Raw genomic sequence first — 22,565 nt, forward strand, 5'->3', positions numbered from 1 at the left:
CTGGATATCAAAAACTTAGGAGATATTCCGAAGGCTTCGGACAACATCAACCGACCTCGAACGCTCGTCCAACGTCGGCTAGAAGTCGATAAGAGAAACTTCGCGCTAGCTAAACCTCCAACGGCCTCAACCGGACTCAACCACGGCGTGCGCGCAACCCTCCTAAGAAGCGAAGAATTTAAACAAGCTCGATCTTCAACCTTTTAAACAAACGGTGTATACAAGCTAGAGAGAGAGAAGAAGAGGAGAAGTATCCTGATTCTCCAAGCTTCTCAGGTGGATAAATAGGCTGGGGGTGGTTGGCGATACGATCGACAACCAAAAAAACCAAAATACTCCTTACCAACTCAAATCCGCCTCAGGGGTACCAGTACTCAACTTGGGTACCGGTACTCGGCACGCCAACCAGTTAAGTTCGCGCGCTGGGTACTGGTACTAGCCTGATGCAATACCGATACTAGCCCGATATAGTACCGGTACTCAGTCCCATACCGGTACTCAGCAATAGGTACCGGTACTCAGTATCAAACTGCACAAACCCGAGGGCATCCAGTTCTGTAATCCCTCTAGGGTACCGGTACTCCTCCTAGGCACCAGTACTCAACACTGAAATCCTGCACTTTGCAAATTTCAGTGTCAAAACTCCACTCCCGCATTGCGCCGAGTCCGTTTTGCGTCCAATTCGCGCCAAAACAACTCTGACTTGTCCCGACACCCACCAGACGTGTCAACAAGCCATAGATGCTGAAGTCTCGCAGACAACCCAACACCAGGGACACTACAAAATTTTAGATAATTTTATTTTTATCAAAAAAATTTGTATATATCTAAGTTGTGGGTAACATTCTAATAATATATAGCTAAGCTGCGCATGCATCAAGACATCCATTTGAAATTTTAAATTATTTATAACAAAATTGGCATGAATAATTCTTTAAAAAATTGTGTGAGTCCCACAACTCTCCAAAATAAGAAGAGACCTTCTTTAGGGTTACCAATTTATATATATTTTATTGATTAAAGTGAAAATCATACAAAATTTAAGGATCAAAATTGGCATGAAAAAAAAGATTAAATAGGCGATGACATAATAATTTCGATAATTCTAAAATATTTTTTAACGATTGTTATTTTATCGCGATGAAATTAAAAGGTTTGAAAACTTAATTGCAAAAAAAAAAAAAGAAACCAAAATAAAAAATGGTGGAAAGTTTGGGCAACACTATACAATTAATCCTAAAAAATACCCAAAAATTTGTGGGCCCCACAATCCCATAATAAGGGAAGGCCTTCTTTGGTTTCAAATTAGATGAAATTTTAATTTTCCTATCTATAGTAAAAATAAAAAAAAATTGTTATAGGCAAAAATAAAAAAAATATATGTTGAGAGAAGAAAAAAAAAAGTAAGAGAGTGAGAGAGAGGGGGGGTGGGACCCATCGAAACTCCCCGCATTTGGGGGGGGGGGCCATCGAAACTCCCCGCCAAATGCGGGGAGGCTTTAGTTTAGCCCACCTTTTATTATATTTACTACTTAAGGGACTTCATGTTGCGATCTTTTATTATATTTACTACTTAAGGGACTTCGTGCTGCGATGCGGCTGACGCGATGCGGTGGGAAGATAATATTATTTGTCTCAATATTGAATAATTAAAAATCAAAGAATGAAATTTAAAAATAAAATTAAAATATATTTCTTTCTAAAAACATTTAAACCTAATAAGTAAAATAAATAAATTATTTTATCTCTCAAAAAAAAGTGAAATAAATAAATTATTTTAAAATAAAATAAAAGCACATTACAACATTAAAAAAGATGAATAATATTTTTCTATTATCATCAATGTAGAATTTATAAATAAAAAAATATCGCGATTAGTCGGTTGCTATATATTTTTTGCGGTCCCACCGGAGGATACAGAAGTATATTCCTATATGCTTTATTCCCAACTCCATGTTATCTAATAGCCTTATATAGGTCTCAATACCAAACTAAGCCTTATATTAGATAGTTTTATCTTGTCAAAGTTAAAATTTATGCGATGAAATTTTATACTTGGTGTAGATAAAAAAAAATGTTGAGAGAAAAAAATAAAAAAATAAAAAGTTATAACTATTAACACCACTTTTTTTTTCTATTATGCATTAATATTTTTCAATATTATTTGTTTCAGTATTGAATAATTAAAAATTAAAGAATGAAATTAAAGTATATTTATTTCTAAAAATATTTAAACCTAATAAGTAAAATAAATAAATCAGTTTAAAATAAAATAAAAGTTCATTATAGTATTAAAAAAGAAGAATAATATTTTTTTATTATCATCAAGGTAGAATTTACAAAAAAAAAAAAGAATATCGCGATTAGTCGGTTACGATATATTTTTTACGGTCCCACCGAAGGACACAGAAGTATATTCCTATATGTTTTTACCCCAACTCCATATTATCTAATACCGGCGTTAGATAGGCCTCAATACCAACCTTATATTAGATAGTTTTATCTAGTTAAAATCAAAATTTATGTGATAAAATTTTATACTTGGTGTAGAAAGAAAAGAAAAAAGTGTTGAGGGGAAAAAATAAAAAAAGAAATGGTATAAGGTGTGTGAGAGAGAGTGAGAGAGAGGAAAAAAAAAAATATGTAAGACAGAGTGAGAGAGAGGTTGAAAAAAAAAAGCGGGACCCACCGAAGCCTCCCGCCAAACGCGGAGAGGCCGCGCTTCGTGACGGGTTAATAATATTTCAGTAAATTAATATATATAATTTTAAAATTTTAAAATTGAAAAAATTTATAATGAAAAATATAAAACAAACTTATCTATCCTTTGTATATTATAAAAGATATTTCTTATTAATATTTTTAACTTTCAGTATTTATAGAATTAAAGTATTCTAATAACTTTATTTAAAAATTAAATCAAACTTAATAATTTTAGTGGCTATTTTATCGCGATGGGGTTGATCCATGCGATAAAATTTTACACTTGATGTAGGCAAAAAAATTATTAAGAGAGTGAAAATAAAAAAAAAGAAAGTAAGAGAGAGAGCAAAAAAAAAATAAAAAAATAAGAGAGAGAGAGTGAGAGAGAGGAAAAAATAAAAAAAAAGTAAGAGAGAGAGACAGAGAGAGAGAGTGTGTGTGTGAGTGAGTGAGTGAGTGAGGGAGGGAGAGAATAAAAAAAAAAGAGTAGGCCCTACCAAAGTCCCCCCGCCAAACGCGGGGAGACTTCGATTTAACCAACCTTTTATCATATTTATAGATTAAGATAATTGATTTTGATATTTTTAATATTTAAATTTAATTAAATTTTTTAAATATGTTGTGTTCCAAGCTTGGTAGCTGGGTCTAGATATAGTGGATGTACCTGGTCAACTCATCTATAGAGTGGAGGGCCGAGTTGGAGCCGTTTTAGCACGAAATAGACGTAAAAACTACTGAAACTGAATTTTTTGAACTTTTTCGAGCTCAAGAATTTATAGCCATTTATGCTAGTAACATAAATCTATAGAAATGAATTTAATTTAATAGCCAAATTTTTTATTTCAAATTTTTAATTGGTGAATGTATAATTTTCGTATAAATTTCATATCCAAATAATTGGCAAATCCATTTTTTAAGTCATATTTTTCAACAAATTTAAAAAATAAAAAATAAATTTTATTCATATTATACTCGTACCAAATTTTTACTGAATTCAAATTAGCTAACTATGGTTTGAACTTGTTTCACGTGGTGCTAGTCCTTTTTAGAGTGTGTTTATGGATTATAATAAGTATTAGGTGATTGGATTAGTCTATTTTACTAGTTTTTTTTTTTTTTGAGAAAAGGTAGTGAGCTACCTGCTTCATTCATTAAACTAAATGAACTAGGCGTACATATTGGAAGCAGCTAGGGCCTCCGGTGCGAGAGACAGGAACGGAGTAAGACGAAAAATGAAAAAGGGGAAGAGACAAGATAAAACAAGTAAAACAGAAAAGTAAGGGGGGCAGGAGCAGTTCACAGTAGATTCATCCAAGCTGTCGCTAGGAGTTTGGCACGGTTGAGAGCTCGGGCTGTATCGGGGGTCTTTAAGTTGAAGATATAATTATTCCTTTCAATCTAGGACTCCAAGCAACCCACTAGATTGCCGCCAAAAAAGTTAAGCCTTTCGATCTCTTTACTGCATCATTAATGTCGGAGATATAGGTCCAAAGATCTCGAACATCACACGATTCTGCAGCTTGTACCTCCGGGAGTTTCGCAACGGAGAGGAGTAGGTATCGGACGAACACACAGTGGCGGAAGAGGTGGTCGCAGCTTTCCATAAATAAGGCGCAGAAGATGCAGTATTGTACAACCGACATTCCTCTACTGAGCAGTCTGTCGGCCGTGGGGAGCCTCTTGCGTAGCAGCAGCCAGATGAATGTTTTGATTTTGGAGGGAATTTTAAGTCTCCATAAGTGGTGGGTCGTGAGATCTCTTTGTCCTCCGTCTGAAAGGAACTTATAGAGGGATTTGACAATAAACCGCTAGTCTGAGGTCCACCTCCATTTTGGCAGGTCCGAGTCGCTGTTTGGTAAGAGATGAAGCAGCAGGTCTTTTAGCTGCAATAATTGCCTAAGGTTAGCAGGTGTTTGAGCTGCCACAAAGCCGCTGTAGATGTAGCGCCATCTCCCGCCGTTAGTGTTCCAACATTGAGAAACTATCGCATCCTTGTTTCGAACTTTGTGGAAAATGTCAGGGAACATGGTTCGCAGGGGGGCTTCTCCAATCCAGATGTCGGACCAAAATCTAATAAAGTTGATGTCTCCTAGTTTATAAGAGTTGATGCATTTAAACACTTCGCGGCACCGTAACACACTTTTCCACCACCGCAAGTATGGAACAAATGTCCTGCCCTCGTGTGGCGGCCTTCTTTTGGTGTAGTAGAGAGTTATGATAAGCTTACACCAAATTAATTCTAGTTCATTAAAAAAACGTCACCACCACTTGGATAAGAGGGCCGTATTTATAGAGTCCATGTTTAAGATCCCCATCCCTCTTTGAATCTTGCTGCTGTATATTGATTTCCAATTAACTAGGCATGCTCCTCTAGAAATTTTTGAACATCCTTTCCAAAAGAAGGCTCTCCTCAAGGCTTCTATTCGATGCAGGACCCATTGTGGCGGTCTGAAGATTGATAGGTAGAAGAGAGGCAGGTTGGTCAGCACCGAGTTAACAAGAGTCAGTCGTCCTCCTTGAGAAAGAAGTTTAGTTTTCCATCCGTCAATTCTGGATTCTATGTGGTTGATAACTAAGGCCCAGTCGTCCTTACGCAGGCGTTTATTGTAGAGTGGTAGGCCCAGGTATCGGAACAGGAGTATTCCGGATTTACATCCAATTATATGGGACAGCTTGTCGCCAGTGCGAGGGTTGGAACCGAAGTAAAAAAGTTCAGACTTGTCCTTATTTATCTTGAAACCCGAGACCCATTCAAAAAGTTTCCAGATAAAGAGCAGATTTCGCATGAAAACCTTCCTCGACTTGGTGAAAAAAATAGTGTCATTAGCATATTATATAAGCACCGTATGGCAGTCAGCGGCAGGTCCAATTCCTTGTATCAGGTTGTTGCTCCTGTCTGATTCAGTCAACCTCACGAGGCAGTCGGCCACCAGCAAGAAAAGATAGGGGGATAGGGGGTCCTCCTGTCGTAGACCCTTTCTTGTCTTGATCCATTGTGAGGGGGTACCGTTAATTAGGATTGCTTCTTTGGCGTTACAAATATATTGCTCAATCCAAGTCCACCATTTGTCGCTAAATCCAAGCCAGCGTAAGATTCTTTGGAGGAATGTCCATCTGACATTATCGAAAGCCTTTTCGAAGTCGGCCTTGATGCTTACACATTCTTCATTTGTTTTTGAGCACCAGTTTACAAGTTCGCTAGTAGTGACGAAGGAGTCAGTCATTAGTCAACCTTTGAGAAAGGCCGATTGATTCCTGGTGATGATGTGGGGAAGCACAAGCACGACCCGATTGGTTAGGACTTTGGAGATGATCTTTTGGATACTATTAATGAGACTAATCGGTCGAAAATCATTAGCCTTGCATGCTCCTCCTTTTTTAGGGATGAGGCATGCATATGAGTAGTCGGTTGGGCCGGTGTGGAGGTTGTTGTTCTGTAGATTTGAGAAACACGCATGATGTCTGCCTGGACCGTGTCCTAGAATGTTTGGAAGAATAGAAGCGGGAACAACGTCTGGTCCGAGTGCCCTATCGCTGCCTAGTTGGAAGGTGGCAGTTTTAATTTCCTCTAGCGAAAAGGGAGCCGTTAAGGTATCCGATTCGGGCAATCGATTGGTTTGGTAGAGACTACCCCAGTCTCCGAAAGGCGTGGTTTTCTTGTCCTCCTGACCAAACAAGCGTTTAAAAGCATGGAAGAAATAAGATCTCTTGTGATTGTAGTATCCTAGGTGGAATAGGGAGTTGATAAAAGGGCATTTTGGTCCTTTGCCAATCCTTATCAATTCCACCGCCTTAATTAAAGGTGGCAGGCAGTAGGGAGTTGCTAATTAATGTTTGCTTTCTTCTCTCTCTCTAGAATTGGAACGTGAATTGGAGGAGCTCTCGGGTGAAGTTCGAGTGTCGTCGACATCGCGTCGCGGTGCCGTTCAAATGTGTGTTCGTCATCGTAGCATCGCGAGAAGGTCGGGCGAGGGTGCGATTCCGCCATTCTCGACGTCGCGCGGGATTGGGAGTAGCTATCGAGGTGAGTTAATCGTCGGTTTGTCTTCTAAGTATATAGTTGGTCAATATGTGTTGTTGTGTTGATAGATTTTGCTCGGTTCATAAATTTTGGCATACTCTATGTAAAATCTGAATTGGAGCTTCCTCGTTGCATGTATCTGCTAGCACATGTTGGACTGAAATTTGACTTAGGAGAAAACAACGATTATGACCTGTCATATGCTTAAACTACCTGATTTAGCTCTAGAAACCGTTATTATTTTGTATCACTGTAGTATCAGTGTGGTGGATACCCCAGGTAGTTTAAATTTCAGTTATGCTCGTGCTAGAATGCCAAGTGTATTTTTACAGTAGTGTTCAGACTGTTCCGGACTGTTGGGGGCCGTCGGGATTGACGGTGGACCTCTATTGCCGTTTTTGACGTCAGATTGTGCCGAGAGCACATGACCTGTTGGTCGTTAGACCGGTTGGACCCTATTACTTGACTTTGGCTTGTGAGAGCCTGATTGAGCTCGACAGAGATACCCCGTATACTCGGTTGGGTAGCTCCCACGAGTGCCACTCCGGAGAGGGCGTTGTACTTTTGCATTGATGTCGTTCGTGCAGGTTGGACTTGCTCTCCACGGACCGCTTAGTGTGGAGGTAACTGTCTAGTCGCAACCGGGCGGAACGGATGTGTTCACAGTCCCAGGGATGGGTATGCTTACAGTCCCAGTTGGATTGGGTCAGAATTGACATTTCCTACAGTTGGTTAGTATAGAGCATGATAATGTAGTGACTTGTAGCTGTAGATTTCCTTCAAACATTCTTCTACTATCTTTCCTCCCTTCTGTAGACTTAGTGGGTGGATCGATGATGTTAAGGGCGGCACCCACTAAGGACTACTTGTTTTTACAGTAGTTCTCACGTCCAGTTGTTATCCTTCTTTTGCAGAGCCTTCGGTGCCGGCTGCTGCCCCCTATGAGATTGATCGTGGTAAGGGCGTCGCGAGTTAGAGCCCTACCAGACGAGCCAGAGCTAGTGGAGTACCAGCTACAGGTAGTTGTAGTTTTTGAGTTCTTATACATAATGTCATTACTGTTTCTCGCGAGGCGAGCTTTTGTATGCAGATGTTGTATGTATAGTAAACTTTTATTTGCTACCAGGTTATGTTTTGTTCCTTACAGCTCTATACTACTGGTTGTAGTATTGTATTTTCACAGGTACAGCTATCGCTTCGTATATAGGAAAATTTTTTTTGTATACGACGGATTTGTCGGCGTGCCCAGGGAACGTGATATCTGGGGCGTGACAGATTAAGTTGGTATCAGAGCTTTGCATTAGGTCGTTGGGACCTAGGAAACCTAAGTTTGGCAAACCTTAAAAAGGCAAGACGCGAGAGGTGTGATTTATCGCGAAAGTCAATGATTAATTATTTTAACTCCTCCTAGAGTGGAGTGAGTGATTGAAGGAGTGTCTGTTTCGGTCAGAGAAATTATGTTGGCTGCAGACGACATAATTTTGAGGAGAAACAGAGGCCGCCTTCTAGACTTTCGTTGATTAGGTCGAGAGTGTTTGTTTAATCTGACCCTGTTCTGTTTCTTGCAGCTATGTATCGTCGCCGAGGTTGACCGTCGCTCTGGGATCATGCCGCACCGCCTGAGATGCCTGAGCAGGCAGAGCCGAGTGCACCACCTGAGGCAAGAGCACCCCTGATTTGAGTGCGCAGATAGCCGCCCTGACAGAGGTGACGAGGCAGCATAGGGAGTTGCCACAAAAGATGTGCGAGAGGTTAGCTCCACCACAGGGTTCAGTACCGAGAGCACCAGAGCCGTCGATTCTACCTCCGACTACTCCAGCCGCAGCACCAGCCGCAGTTGTGCCCCCACTAGTGGAGATTCCTGTGGCACCCGTTGTGCCTAGCTCCTAGAGGGCCGGTACAGATGACTGAGGCCAAGCAGAAGCGGATGACCGAGAGGCTAGCTCGTTTCCGCCATTTTGATCCGTCGACCTTCGATGGCAGTGGCATTGAGGCCTGGGTCGTTGAGGGATGGGTCAGTTCGATGGAAAAGCTATTTGAGGATCTGTTCATTCCTGAGTGGGAGCAGGTATCTTTGGGAGTCCATTGCTTGGCAGGTGATGCACATGCCTGGTGGAGGAGAGTGAGGCGAGATCAGGGACTGGTAGCGTTGCAGCTGAGATGGAATGAGTTCTGTGGAATGCTGTTTGGGATGTATTTTCCCAACAGTGTGAAACAGAAGCTCGAGGAGGATTTGAAGAGGATTCAGCAGCGGGATCGGCCAGTGCAGGAGTACATTCGGGAGTTTACTCGACTCCTAAACTATGTGCCGTTTGTGGCCAGGGATGAGGCATACAGGGTTTATCTGTTTGAGCAGGGGCTGAGACCCAATATCTTCAGGTTGGTACGGGCGCAGAGGTCGAGGACCCTCGATGCGTCCATAGAGCAGGCCTTATGGGTGGAGAGAGGTGAGGTGTCGCTGCAGAATAGGACTCGGGCAGTGGGGCAGAGTCAGGACCGGAAGCGCCCCTTTCCAAATGATGCAAGACCGTTGAGCGGTAGGCGTCCGCCGAGACCACCACGATCGCGCTCTCAGGGTCGTGGGTCTTCGGGGCGTCAGCGTTTTGGGGGACCCCGTCAGCAGGGACAGTCACCGAGGACACCGCAGTGTGTGATCTACGGGGGACCCCACTCGCCCCGGCAGTGCGAGCAGAGGGAGGGTAGGTGTTATAGTTGTGGACAGCCAGGGCACATGAGGTCAGCATGCCCCCGAGCAGCATCACCAGCGCCGTCGATAGCTTCTGCACCACCAGCAACCCAGCAGTTATATGGAGCAGTACCGAGTTACCGCTAAGAGGATATATCGTCCATGCCCTATCAGAGTGAGCGGAGGCAGCAGGCGCCGAGTGGGCGGGTCTATGCAGCCCAGATGTAGAACTCTACAGCAGCCGACCAAGTGGTGGCAGGTATTACTTTGATTTCTGGCATTAGAGTTCGCACTCTTTTTGAAACCGGTGCATCGCATTCCTTTGTTAGCCGAGCATTTGCATTGTTCCATGGTCTAAAGTTAAGGTCATTGTCACAGGCACGAGAGGTGCAGATCCCAGACCATGTGTTACAGGTTGCAGAGTGTTGTTGGTCATGTCCGGTGCAGTTGGATTCGTGGATCATGCCCGCAGACCTGTTGGTGTTAGGACAGCTACAGACTTCGATGTCGTGCTCGGTATGGATTGGCTGGCGTGGTACTACGCTACGATCGATTGTGGAGCGAGGACGATGACGTTTCGCGAGCCAGGCCAGAAGGAGTTTACTTTTAGAGGCTGCAGGAGTACGTTGTTTGCTACCTGGATATCTTCGGCGAGGACTCGACAGATGCTGAGTAGTGGTTGTATCGCTTTTCTAGCAACAGTTGTCAAGGTACCTACGGCGACGCCGGGACTCGAGAATATCCCTATAGTCCGAGAATTTCCGGATGTGTTTCTCCCAGAGTTGACGACGATGCCGCCGGAGAGGGAGATTGAGTTTGTGATTGATATAGTTCCTAGAACTGCACCAATCTCAAAGGTACCTTATCGGATGGCACCGGCGGAGCTGAGAGATCTAAAGGCGCAGCTTCAAGATCTGATGGATAAGGGATATGTAAGACCCAGTGTATCGCTTTGGGGAGCGCCGGTATTATTTGTAAAGAAGAAGGATGGTTCGCTCAAGTTATGTGTGGATTACCGGGAGCTGAATAAGGAGACCTGTAACGACCCAGCCCACTAGCAACAATAACTCGTTGGGCCCAACCAACAGCCCAAAATGCTTAAGCCCAGTTATTATTACTAGTGTTTAAGTCTCTTATAAACCCAATGACAACCCCTTTCCCATCCGATGTGGGACTATTGGGGTGTCACAGACTCCCCCCGTTAAGGCCCTGACGTCCTCGTCAGTCAAATCACACACACAGCCCAAGATCACCAGGCGATGTGAGACTCGTCTCACTAGCCCGTCATCCAGACCCTGGCTCAGCCGAGACTCGCCACACATGTCCAGGTGAACGGATCTGATCAAATGTAACGAACCCAGTCACCACTAGCAACAATAACTCGTTGGCCCACCAACAGCCCAAAAATGCTTAAAGCCCAGTTAGTATATTAAGTGTTTAAGTTCTCTTATAACCCAATGACAACCCCTTTCCCATCCGATTGTGGGATGATTGGGCCTCCCCCACTATTTTTCAGGTATCGCGGGCGGTGAGGGTTGAGACTGGACGTGAGATACGTAGCGGTCGATAGAGCTTCCGACCCAGGTTATTCGGTTTAGTTCTACCCTTACTATTATGTTGATATAGCTTAGATAGTTTATATGGTTCAGTATATTTTATTTCATTTGAAAATATGGATTTTCATGAATGTAATAAATGGATTTGTGAATTTTGTGAAATTGAAAGGTTTTCTACCCCTCGTGGTAACGTTTTTAAAGAATAAAGGTTTCTGTATAGAAAACAGTTTTCAAAAGAATTTTCTGTGGATTTATGTTTAAATATTAAATGCAAATCTGTGATGTGAATGGTGAATGTATGAATGTATGAATGAATAATTATTTCTATATTCATTTAGTTGTGGTTGTATCCTGTTTGTACTGTTGTACTTGTGCGACGCCGTGCAAATACAGGGGAGACTCTGTCTGTGTGAACAGTGGAATCCCTGTATTTGTGGCGGATCTGGCATACTCTGGGGTCAGGTTTTCAAAAAAAAAAAAATTTTAGACGCCTTTTCCGCTATGTTCAAACAAAAAGGGACCCCGGGGCGTGACAAGATCATCAAGAACAAGTATCCTTTGCCGCGCATTGATGATCTGTTTGATCAGCTGCAAGGATCTTGTGTCTTCTCGAAGATTGATCTCCAGTCCGATTACCACCAGCTGAGGGTGAGGGCCGAGAATGTTCCCAAGACGGCTTTTCGGACTCGGTACGGATATTATGAGTTTACGTTGATGCCTTTTGGATTGACGAATGCCCCTGCCGCATTCATGGATTTGATGAACAGAGTGTTCAAGCCGTTCTTGGATAGGTTTGTGGTAGTTTTCATTGATGATATTCTGATATACTCCCGGAGCGATGCCGAGCGTGAGGAGCACTTGAGGATTGTGCTACAACTTCTACGAGAGAAGAAGTTGTATGCCAAGTTAAAGAAGTGCGAGTTTTGGTTACGGGAGGTTGCTTTCTTAGGCCATGTGATTTCTGCAGAGGGAGTAGCAGTGGACCCGAAGAAGATTGATTCTATTCGGGATTGGCCTAGACCGACGACGGTGACTGAGGTGAGGAGTTTCCTGGGACTGGCAGGGTATTACCATTGGTTTGTGGAAGGCTTTGCGAAGCTTTTCACACTCCTCACTCGATTGACTCGAAAGGGGATTCGTTTTGTCTAGAGTGAGGACTGTAAGAGGAGCTTTGATGAGCTGAGACAGAGACTGATGTCAGCTCCTATCCTTGCCCTTCCAGTGATAGGGAAAGAATTTGTGATATATAGTGATGCATCGCACAGTGGATTGGGTTGTGTGCTGATTAGCATGGTAGGGTAATTGCTTATGCTTCGCGGCAGTTAAAGGATTATGAGAAGAATTACCCTATGTATGACTTGGAGCTTTCTGCGGTAGTCTTTGCGTTAAAGTTGTGGCGGCATTATTTGTATGGCGAGCACTGCGAGATTTTCACCGATCATAAGAGTCTCAAGTATTTGTTCACCCAGAGGGAGCTGAACCTGAGGCAGCGCCGGTGGTTGGAGTTATTGAACGACTATGACGTTAGTATTCAATATCATCCCGGCAAGGCGAATGTGGTGGCAGATGCATTGAGCAGGAAGGCAGTGCAGAGCTTGAGTTTGATGATCACACAACAAAGACTGTTACTTGAGGAGCTGCAGCGGCTGAGGCTCGAGATAGTGTCCTCTGGATCTACTGCAAGACTGATGTCTTTGGTTTTGCAGCCCACTCTGTTAAATAGGATCCGAGAGAAACAGAGCGGAGATCCACACTTGTCGAGGATTCGAGAGCAGCTAGATAGGGGACAGGTTGAGGGTTTTGTAGTAGACAGTTCGGGAGTACTGCGGTACAGGCACCGACTGTGTGGCTGTAGATTCCGAGATCCGAGCAGATATTTTGAGATAGGCGCATTATTCTCCTTATACGGTTCACCCTGGTGGAACCAAGATGTATAAGGATTTAAAGGCACAGTTCTCGTGGAATGGGATGAAGAGGGACATTGGCAGATTTGTGGCTCAGTGTCTGACTTGTCAACAGATAAAGGCCGAGTATCAGGTACCTGCTGGCAAGCTTCAGAGTCTGTCAGTGCCCGAGTGGAAGTGGGAGCAGATCACGATGGACTTTGTAGTGGGATTGCCTAGAGCACAGGGTGGCTTCGATGCTATTTGGGTGATAGTGGACAGACTGACTAAGTCTGCTCACTTCCTACCAGTTCAGACCACCTGGTCGAGAGAGAGGCTCGCGCAGCTATACTTGGATGAGATTGTCAAGCTGCATGGTGTGCCAACGTCGATTGTATCGGACAGGGACCCGAGGTTCGTTTCGTATTTTTGGATGAGTCTTCAGACAGCCTTGGGTACACAATTGTATTTTAGCACGACGTTTCATCCACAGACAGATGGTCAGTCAGAGTGGACCATTCAGACTCTGGAGGATATGCTGAGGGCATGCGTCCTGGACTTTGGAGGAGGGTGGTATCGACATTTGAGACTGGCTGAGTTTGCGTACAACAATAACTGTCAAACGAGCATCCAGATGGCTCCGTTTGAGGCGTTGTACGGACGCAGATGTCGATCCCCTTTGTTTTGGAGTGATGTGGGTGAGAGGAGGACACTAGGGCCTGAGATCTTGCTGGAGGATGAGGAAAAGATGAGAGTTGTTCGACGACACCTTTTGACAGCCCAGAGCCACCAGAGGAGCTACGCGGATACCAGGAGACGAGACTTAGAGTTCCAGATTGCAGATCATGTCTCGCCGTCCAGAGGGATTCGCAGATTTGGAGTGCGTGGAAAGCTCAGTCCACGTTTTGTTGGCCCTTTTGAGATATTGGAGCGAGTTGGACCGGTTGCTTACAGGATTGCTTTACCTCCCCGACTGGCCAGTATTCATGATGTCTTCCACGTCTCGGCATTGAGAAGATATGTTTTTGACCCCTCTCATGTGATTGACTTCACTCCACTCGAGATTGGTTGGTAAGGATCTGAGATACGATGAGCGACCGTTGCGGATTCTTGCTCGAGAGACGAAAGAATTGCGCAATCGGGTCATTCCGTATGTAAAGGTGCAGTGGAGTAATCACGAGGAGCAGGAGGCGACTTGGGAGCCCGAGGCGGTGATGAGAGAGTCCTATCCCTATCTTTTTGAGGCTCAGGTTTGAGGTATGTTTTAAGTTTCGAGGACGAATTTTTTGTAGTAGAGAAGAATGTAGTTTCCTAGGTGGAATAGAGAGTTGGTAAAAGGGCATTTTGGTCCTTTGCCAATCCTTATCAATTCTACCGCCTTAATTAAAGGTGGCAAGCAGTGGGGGGTTGCTAATTAATGTTTGCTTTCTTCTCTCTCTCTAGAATTGAAACGTGAATTGGAGGAGCTCTCGGGTGAAGTTCGAGTGTCGTCAACGTCGCGCCGCGGTGCAGTTCAAGCGTGTGTTCGTCATCGTAGCATCGCGAGGAGGTCGGGCGAGGGTGCGATTCCGCCGTTCTCGACATCGCGCCGGATTAGGAGTAGCTATCGAGGTGGGTTTATCGTCGGTTTGTCTTCTAAGTATATAGTTGGTCAACATGTGTTGTTGTGTTGATAGATTTTGCTCGGTTCATAAATTTTGGCATACTCCATGTAAAATCTGAATTGGAGCTTTCTCGTTGCATGTATCTACTAGCACATGTTGGACTGAAATTTGACTTAGGAGAAAACAACGATTATGACATGTCATATGCTTAAACTACCTGATTTAGCTCTAGGAACCGTTGTTATTTTGTATCACTGCAGTATCAGTGTGGTGGATATCCCAGGTAGTTTAGATTTCAGTTACGCTCGTGCTGGGATGCCGAGTGTATTTTTTACAGTAGTATTCAGACTGTTCCGGACTGTTGGGGGCCGTCGGGGTTGACGGTGGACCTCTATCGCCATTTTGGCGTCAGATTGTGCCGAGGGCACGTGACCTGTTGGTTGTTAGACTAGTTGGACCCTGTTACTTGACTTTGACTTGTGAGAGCCTGATTGAGCTCGACAGAGATACGCTGCATACTCGGTTGGGTAGCTCCCACGAGTGCCACTCCGGAGACGGGTGTTCTGCTTTTGCGTTGGTGTCATTCGTGCAGGTTGGGCTTGCTCTCCACGGATCCCTTAGTGTGGAGGTAGCTGTATAGTCGCAACTGGGCGGGACGGGTGTGTTCACAGTCCCAGGGACGGGTATGCTTACAGTCCCAGTTGGATTGGGTCAGAATTGACATTTCCTACAGTTGGTTAGTATAGAGCATGATAGTGTAGTGACTTGTAGCTGTAGATTTCCTTCAAACATTCTTCTACTATCTTTGCTCCCTTCTGTAGACTTAGTGGGTGGATTGATGATGTTAAGGGCGGCACTCACTGAGGACTACTTGTTTTTACAGTAGTTCTCACGCCCAGTTGTTACCCTTTTTTTGCAGAGCCGTCGGTGCCGGCTACTGCCCCCTCTGAGATTGATCGTGGTAAGGGCGTCGCGAGTTAAAGCCCTACTAGACGAGTCAGAGCTAGTGGAGTACCAGCTACAGGTAGTTGTAATTTTTGAGTTCTTATACATACTGTCATTACTGTTTCCCGCGAGGCGAGCTTTTGTATGCAGATATTGTATGTATAGTGAACTTTTATTTGCTACCAGGTTATATTTTGTTCCTTACAGCTCTATACTACTGGTTGTAGTATTGTATTTTCACAAGTACAGCTATCGCTTCGTATACAGAGAAAATTCCTTTGTATACGATGGATTTGTCGGCATACCCGGGGAACGTGATATTCGGGGCGTGACAGTGATCCTCGTTAGTGATTTGCCGGCCAGTGTCATCTACGATGGTTTCAATCGCATTGCTGTGTCTCCTTCCGCTGGCCACTGTGTGAAAAATTTTGTATTGCCGTCACCTTTCTTAAGCCAGCATTGTTTAGCCCTGGTTTTCCAAAAAATTTCTTCTTCCTGTAAGATGGACATGAGTTGAGATTTGAGCTTGGCCTTTTTGTCCCACGAATCTTGCGATAGATTGCACTGTTCTTCGAGTTGGTCAATGGTTTGGAGTTCTTTCAACAGAGTCCGCTTTGTGTTGGAGATGCAGTGAAAATTGGCTGAGCACCATTCTCTTATTCTAACCCTGCAGTGTCTGAGCTTGGCGGTTATAGTGAGAATGGTCGAGTTTTTGGGAGGCACCTCATTCCACCATAATGGTATGGAAGAGATAAAGTCCTCCTTAGTTAGCCAGACAACTTCGAAACGAAATTGCCGCGGCGGGGGGAGGTGTTTCATAGTAAGAAGAATAGGAGTGTGGTCTGAAGTAAGTCGAGAGAGGGCTTTGACCTTGCTATGTGGGTAGGCTTGGTCCCATTCCGTTGAAACGTGAAATTTGTCGAGTTTGGCGAGAGAGGGCGTTTGTTGCATGTTCGACCAAGTGAAGGATTGGTTGGAGAGGGGTAGGTCGATAGTAGCTAAATCTCGAATAAGATCAGCGAACATGGAGGTGGCTTTGGAGCTCCAGGGCTTTCCTTTTCTTTCATATTGACATTTGGTGAAGTTAAAAGCTCTAGAGCTTTCCTTTTCACTTTTATGAACTTGTAAACTAAGAGTCGTTGTAGTAGTAATTTATATAGGAAAGCTTGTATACTTTTTTACACATCAACACTCTTTCTTTTTTTTTGGGTCTTGTATGATAATCTTTTCCTTTTTTTGCTGTGCCAAAATTACAATTCTTTTATACTTTCTTTTATTTATTATTTAATTTTTTTTTACAAATTTTAATGATGCATATGTAAGAAAATATGACAAATTCTAATGATGCATATGTAAGAAAATATGTTTTAATTAAAGGAGTAATTTTGAAAAACAGGATATATTATTGTACGTGTTTGGCCAAGCTTTTGAAAAGCAATTTTGGGCCAAAAGTCATTTTCGGCTCAATAGAATATTTCACAATCTCGCTTGCAAAATCTATTTTGATTTTTAGAATAGCTTTTCTGATTTTCAAGACCCAAAATCAGAAATTGTTAAAACCTGCTTTTTGAAATCTGATTATGATATTGGGCTCAAATTTTAAATTTTTTTTTTTATTTTATTAAATTTAAATTTTATATTCGAATTTTAAATTTCAAATTTTAACTTTTAATCCCTAAAATTAAAATTTTAAATTTAGATATTAAATTTCAAATTTTTAATTTTAAACCTCAAAATTTAAATATCAAATTTCAAAATTTTAAATTTTAAATTTCAAATTTAAGACAAGATTTAAATTATGAAATTTTAGAAAAATTTAAAATGCCAAAATTCTATTTAAAATTATGAGTTTTAATTTTCAAATTACAAATTTAAAATTTTTTAAATTCAAATTTAATTTTAAAATTTTAAATTTTAAAATTTTTAATTTGAATTGTAAATTTTAAATTTTAAATTTTTACTTTAAATTTTATTTTTAAAAAACTTAAATTCTGAATTTTAAACTTTAAGTTTTAACAAATTCCAAATTTAAATTTTAAATTTTTAATTGAAATTTTAAATTTAGATTTAGAAATTCAAAATTCAAAATTTAAGTTTTTAAATTTCAAATTTACATATAAATTAAATATTAAAAATTAAACTTTTGTGCAAATTTTAAAAATTAAAATTAAAATTAAAATTAAAATTAAAAATTATTTTAAAATAATATTTAGTAAAAAATTATTATTAGCAAATATCAAAAAAATTTGCTAATCGGTTTTATAGGATAACTTCATAAAAATAATTTTTCTCTAAAATTAGGCAAACGCTCTACAGGCTTTAACTAAAATTAATTCTCCAAACTAAAATCTGCATAAATTACTTTTCCTAAATTTATGGTCAAACACGCCCATTGTCTAGATTATTGAAATTTAACTATTAAATTAAATACAATAAGTTTATAATTTTAGTAATCTTCAACAAGATAATTGTATGAATCAAATGCAAGAATAATATTACGTGCAAAAATAAACATAATATATTTTCGTCATACATTCTCAACGCACTTATACAACCTTCCCACAATATTAAACAGAGCATTAATTATGTTCTTTTTTTTCTGTATTAATTATTTGGTAAAAATATATAAACTTTATGTGAACTACAAATTATTTTGATTTAATTATTTATTTAATTGTTCAAAATATTGATTTTAATACTGAACCTTTCAATTTTTAGATTTGATAGCGCTTTCAAAACAAAATTTAAGTTAACAGCGTACTTTAACAAACTTATAATTATATAAATAAAAAATATATTAATTAAATCTGTAATTAAAAATGATATTTAAATTTTAAAATTTAAGAGTCATTATCTAGCTCAAATCAAATAAATTATAAAATTACATAGTAAAACTAAAATTTTTAAAGGTTAGATAATCAAATTAAAACGAGTGATAGTTGAAATAAAGTTTATATAATTTTAGGTGATTATTATTTACCTCCTTTAAACAATACAAATAAAAACAAAAAGAGATAAAATTAAGGAAAAACTTCAAATATCATTCATGTGGTTTTGCTTTTTTTTATTTTAGTACCATGTGGTTTAAAGTGTATTAATTAAGTACCCTATGATTTCATTTTTTTTCTTTTTATTATACCCTCCACTAATTTTTTTTAAAATTAGTGGCAAAGTTAAAACTAAAAGGTACTAAAGTGAATATTCGATAAACTGAAGTGGGTGTGTGAAGTTTTTTTTTTGCATATAATTTAAAAAAAATGTTAACGGAGCAGCTGACAAAAAGAAAAAATGACACTACATAGTAGTGAATTAATATACTTTAAACCATAAAATACTAAAGTGAGAAAATGCGAAACCTAAGGGGTGGTATTTGAAGTTTAGATTTTAAATTTATAAATTTTATATTTATATTTTAAATTAAAATATAAAATTTTATATTTTTGTTAAAATTTAAAATTTTTTAAATTTAAATTATTTAAAATAAAATTTAGTAGAAAAAGACTATTTATAAACAGTAAAAAAATAATTTATCAAATATAACTAAGGGCAATTTTAAAATAGACTATATACTTTATTATCAAAATTATTAAATTTTATAGATTGAAATAAACAAAATAATAATATAAATACTGAGTATTATATTACTGCATTAAATCAAGCACACTAATACAGCATCAATAGCATTAATAATAATTTCATTTAGAAATCAAAATATCTGGAGATATTAAAATACTTTGTAATATTAAATAATTCGAAACAAACACGCTCTAGAATTAAAATAGTGAAACCAAACCGCATGGCTACTGATCTCGCTTTTGTCGCACTCCACCCCTTCCACCCCTTCCCGTTTCCCGGCCGTGTCGGCACGCGAACCCACGACGCCACCCGAAACTCCAAACGACGACCCTCTGACCGCAGCCCTCCTCCAGTAAACTCCGCCCGTCCATCTTCCCCTCTCAGCGGGCCCCACCAGCACATCCCAACCGTCCAATCCCATCCCCACCGTACGATCCCCCCGTCCCCCACGTTGTTTGTTTCGTTCGCATGCTAATCCAGCTTGCGCCGATTAGGATATTCGCAGTATAAAGAAAGGAAACAATAATTTGGTCAAAATGTACGGCGGCCCCGTCAACTATTGAACGTTCTGCAATTTACCCTTGAACTTTTTTTTCTTTAATTAGTTTTAAGAAATATAGTGTGCTATCTGTTTCGTTCAATATTTTAAAAGGGGCAAACTTCAAATATTATTTGTGTGATTTAATGTGTATCAATTTAATATTCTGTAATTTTATTTTCTTTTTTCGTCAGCTCCTCCGTTAATATTTTATTAAATTGTATATAAAAAATTTCAAATACCTTACCTAAGTTTATCGAATATTCATTTTAGTACTTTTTAGTTTTAACTTTATCCCTGATTTACAGAAAAAAAAATTAGTAGAAAGGATAATAAAAAGAGAAAAATAATACCATGGATACTAAATCGATACACTTTAAATCATAGAATACCAAAGTGAGAAAGTGCGAAACCACAGAAATGGTATTTGAAGTTTTTCCTTTTAAAAATGAACTTGACTAAAAATATTATACAACAAAGCTTTGAATTTTGACTCTCAAATATCAATTATTAAGTCTTTTGGCACCCGCGCTGAGAACGGCTGTGGTCTTCTATCTTTTGAATAAACTTTAATTTGCCACCTGTGGCTTACCTAATTTATATTTTGTCACCATGTGATTCATAAAATTACACTTAATTATCTAGTGATTTAGCTTATTTTTACTTTACCACTCCGTGGTTTAAAAGATTACAATTAACTGTACTGTAGTTATCAAAAAATGTTAATTTGTTACCCTATTTTGATACTAAATTTTAAGGATAAAATAGGGATAAAATTATAAGATGACTAAATATAACTTTTGAATCATGTGTAATGTTAAAGTAAAGATGAGCTAAAGGATTGAAGGACAAATAGCAGTTTACTTTTCTCTTTTTTAATTGAGCAATGCTACATTTACAATCCATTTTGGATTGTAAATTTTGCAACTAACCCATTCAAGGCTATATTTCTCTCACTTTGTTATATCCATTTAGATGACTAAATATTGGTGACTCCCTGATATAGAAGTGATGGAATATTTTAACTATTCCAGCATCAATTTCCTCTTAGTTAGTTAATTTAGTTTTATTTGTCAAAATGTACTTTGAATTATTAAATTTTCTAATATTATTATTAATTTGATAAAATTTTAATTTTATTTGACTAAAATTACATAATTTCATAATTGAGAGATTTTAATAAAAAAAATTTATAGTTCAGAGAGTTATTCAGAAATGCGCATAGTTGAGAGGGTTTGCATACATTTCCACAGTGCAATAATTAGGAAATATTACTTGTACACTTCATCTAGGATATATATATCTTACACCTTTATAATCCAAAAGTTGCTATAACTTGAAAGAATCTTGATAACTGTTGTCATTACATTAAAGCACCGTTTGGTTCGGGGTATAAGCGTCAGCCAAATGTAACGATATTTTAGTCTAATCAAATATTGCTATTCCGGACTATCTCGAATAGCTTGGAATTTACTATTCTACCATTTTGGTGGAATAATGTTATTCCAATGTTTAATTTCAAACTTATTAAAATTATAAATTAAATTAAAAATAAATTATATAAATATAATATATTATATATTATAATATATTAATATATTATAATATATTATTTTTATTATAAAATTATTAATTGTACTATACTAATACATATTACTTATATTTAAATATTATAATAAATTATATTTAAATATTATAATAAATTATTTTTATTAAATTTAAGTTTAAGTAAAAATTTTTTAAAAAATTATAAATTTATTAATAATAAAAAAATTATTTTTATCAAATTTATAAATTTATTATTTTATTAATTGTTCCACCCTATTCTTAATTTAAATTTCAAAATTAATAATTTAAATTTTAAATTTAAATTTAAAATTTAAAATTTTTAAAATTTAAATTTTTAATCTCAAAATTAAAATTTATAATTTTAAATTTTAAAATTTTAAATTTTAAATTTGATTTTTTAAATTTTAAAATTTTATATTTTGTATTTTTTAAATATAAATTTGATCTTAAGTTTAAAGTTTGAAATTTAAATTTTAAAATTTTGAATTTAAAAGATTTTTAATTTTATATTATCTATCCAAATGTTATTTTTCTTATTCCCGACTCCCGAGAACAATCAAATTTTCATCCAAACTCAAAATTAGTCTTGTTTTTGTTTATATTTGAATTTATATCTATCCCCAGAATAGACAATCTTTACTTATATCCGAACTAAACGATACATTAGTATTTAAAAAAAGTTGATCTGACAAATAAATTGATATACTGACCGTCCCTAGAGCAAATGGCAAAGGGATTGGTGGTTGGTACTCGAGATCCCAAGTTCAAATTCTAGTTGATTCATATTTTCAGTTAAGTTTATTTTTAAATGAAATAAATGAAGCGGGTAGCGTGCTACTTATCTCTCCCAAAAAAAAAAAATTTGAGAGATAAATGAATTGATATGAAATATGAGGCGACTAGTATAAGTACCGTTTGGTTCGAGAACAACCAATTTTTGTTTATTCTTGGGATAGGTATAACTTTTGGGATAGGTAGGAATTAGTTCAAATTTGTGTTTGGACGAGAATCGAGATATTTAGAAGAATAAGAAAAATTACGTTTGGTTGATTAGGTTGGGATAGTAGAGATAAGAGTAATTATATGATTGAAAATAAAACTAATTTATCTAAATATTAAGCACCTAAGTATTAGTAAATAATATTTTAATAAGTTAATAAATAAATTAATCAAAATTACATTATAAATTAATTAAAATTACTATATGAGATGACAAAGATGACATTAATTAGTAAATAACTATAAAAAATAAGTCGACATGTTAATAGTAATTAATTATTTAATCATTTTTTTAGTTAATATATTAATTATATAAATTAAAATACTAATTATTTAAATAATATAAATATTAGTAAATAATTGAATATATGGCTAACTATTTAATTAGATAAATAATAATAAATTATAAATATATTATTATTTAAATATTTATTAATTTAATAACTTAAATAATTAATTAGTCAATTATTAAAAAATTTAATTGC

The sequence above is a fragment of the Ananas comosus genome, linkage group 4 (genome assembly GCF_001540865.1).
Source record: "Ananas comosus cultivar F153 linkage group 4, ASM154086v1, whole genome shotgun sequence".
In the NCBI taxonomy this organism is placed as follows: domain Eukaryota; kingdom Viridiplantae; phylum Streptophyta; class Magnoliopsida; order Poales; family Bromeliaceae; genus Ananas; species Ananas comosus.